Source organism: Mastomys coucha, unplaced genomic scaffold (assembly GCF_008632895.1).
Source record: "Mastomys coucha isolate ucsf_1 unplaced genomic scaffold, UCSF_Mcou_1 pScaffold14, whole genome shotgun sequence".
Taxonomy (NCBI): domain Eukaryota; kingdom Metazoa; phylum Chordata; class Mammalia; order Rodentia; family Muridae; genus Mastomys; species Mastomys coucha.
In genome coordinates, this window is record NW_022196896.1 from 126,103,014 (window position 1) to 126,105,832 (window position 2,819).

The following is a 2,819-nucleotide window of genomic DNA, read 5'->3' on the forward strand; positions in this document are numbered from 1 at the left end:
ATCTCTGAATTCATTTGCCTTGTTTAAAAAAGGGGGGGGGCTTGCTGTCTTTTCTAAGAATCAAGGGGATAAGGTCATAAAATGCTGATTCATGAGATAATCAAAAGGAAACCTGTGGTGGACCACTCAATTGATATGCAAAAAAAATAATAATAAAAATGGCTTTGTTCTGCAATAGGTGAGCTGTCTGGAGATCTCTGGAGAGCCATCTCAAGCAGAATACAGATCTGCCAACTTGTACCCACTTCAAATTGTTCCTTCACAGCTCCCAAACACCCTTTCCTCAGGACCCCCTCTCCAAGGCTGGTCCTTGGTGTATGAGGCCTAGGTCCCTCCCATTCATGCTCTTTGGTTGATGGTTCAGTCTCTGCGAGCACCCATAGGCCCAGGTTAGATGATTCTGTAGGTCTCCTTATTGTATCCTTGATGACTCAGAGTCCCTCAATCCTTACCTCTACTCGTCCACAGGACTCTCTACACTCCACTTACTGTTTTTCTGTAGGTCTCTGCATCCGTTTCTATTAGATGCTGGGTGAAACGTCTCAGGACACAGTTATTCTAGGCTCCAATCTGCAAGCATAGCAGAGTGTCCCAGGAGTTGACACTCTCTAATGGGATAGGTCAAGTTGGGTCAGTCATTGAAAGAAGCCTCCCCAGTCCCAGGTCCCTGAGTAGTCCCAGAGATGCCCTCCCCACCTGACCCCCCACAAACACACCTATTTCCATTCTCTCTCCCAGCCCTCTCTCCCACACCCTATTCTCACCTCTGTTCCCCTCCCCAGGCCCCCTCCCACCCAGTTTCCTTCCTCTATTCACCTCTGATGTCTATTTTATTTCCCCTTCTGAGTGATAATCAAGAAATTCTCCCTTGTGCACTCCTTGTTTCTTAGCTTCTTTGGGTCTGTTGATTGTAGCATGGTTATTCTGTACTTTATAACTAATATCCACTGAAAAGTGAGTACATACCATTTATGTATTTTTGATCTGGGTTACTTCACTCAGGATATTTTCTACTTCCATACATTTTTGCCTAAAAATTTCATTATGCTCTTGTTTTTAATAGCTGAGTAATATTCTGTTGTTGAAATGAACCTCATTTTCTTTATCCATGCTCTAATTTAAGGCATCTAGGTTGTGACTAGTTTCTGGCTTTTACAAATAAAGCTGCTATGAACATAGTTGAACTAGTGTTGTTGTATTACAGATCATCATTTGGGTATATGCCATGGAGTGATATAACTGGGTCTTGAGTTATGACTATTCCAAATTTTCCAAGAAACCAGCAAATGCAATATATACCCAAAATTTCTTATGTCTTTTTTTCACTCTGATCTATTATCTAATGTCTTAAGTAAAACAATGTAAATGAGTGTTCTATATGTGGCATTTTACTTTCTACCAATAGTGAATGAATTCATTATTACTTATATCTATAATTGTTTATATGAAAAGTGCAAAAAATTAAAATATCTAATTTCTAATAAATATCTAATATCAAATATCTAATGAAATGAGTATTAAATTAGTATTCATTAAGTATTGTTTTTGTTTTGCTTTGTTTTATTTTTTATTTTTTTGTTTTTTTCGAGACAGGGTTTCTCTGTATAGCTCTGGCTGTCCTGGAACTCACTCTTTAGATCAGGCTGGCCTCAAACTCAGAAATCCGCCTGCCTCTGCCTCCCAAGTGCTGGGATTAAAGGCGTATACCACCACTGCCTGGCCAAAGTATTGGTATTAATATAAAAGGATAACAATTTATCCTTTTAACTTTTGTTAACATGGATCAGATTATAATAAGAATATTTTTAAAAATTCATAAACAAAGGCAACAGTGGTCATCTATAGTTTTTCTTTTGTTGATTTTTTTTGAGTCAATCAGGGCTTCTTTAACTCAAAACCCACAAAGAAATATACCCATATCTTATACTATATAATCTTATTTTGCATTATGTTTAGAAATTCTCTTATTAACTAGTGGGTTTCCATAAGCCTTTTACATACATTCTTATTTTAGGCTAGCCTACAGCTAGCTCCTGCCTTTCATTCTATATACACCATCCCTGTTTGATAATCTAAACTGAAGAATACTACCTCTTCTTTATATCCTGTGAATCTGATTATCCTTCTATACCTTTTAGTTAGATTGTGAGACAGTAGGTCTCACAAGAAACAGAACTGATAGACTAAATATATATGCTCAAAGAGGATTGGATATAGTGTCTTGGAAGCTGTCTTCCAAGAAGTTCAGTAATGGCTGTCTCCTAAAAATGACAGTCTTTTTATAGAATGATCAACAATTCAGTAGTTGCATAATTCTCCTGAGTGTATTTCTCAGGAGCTTCAGTCTGGTGCTAGAGTCCCAGGAAATTCCTAAAGAGCTTCTATTATTCAGTATATCTTGGGATCCTTGCCACAGACCGGATTTCTTCCGGGGAGCCCTTGTTCTGAGGGGTGATTAAAGTTCTGGCTAGGTGGGCAAGGGATTTGGTGCATGACAGACAGAAACGACACAAGAAGTGTGGAATTTGAATGTATTTCTTAAAAATGGCATGAGGCTTTTACAGTCATTGCAAGAGAGAAAGAGAATCTGACAGCTCAGTCGTCGAGGTACATCTAAAACACACTGAGTCTAAAACATTAGCCATCTCCTCTGGACTGGTGCAGCACCCCTGGGCTCTGAGCATGCTTGGGCCATGTGGGCCTGGCCGGAGACCTGGCTGGAGTCCCAGGGGGCTGCGGGTGCGCCAGCCAGGAGGGTAGAGGCTCAAATCTCGAATCTCCAGTCTTCAATCTTGAATGCTGACTGCTGTTGACTGCCT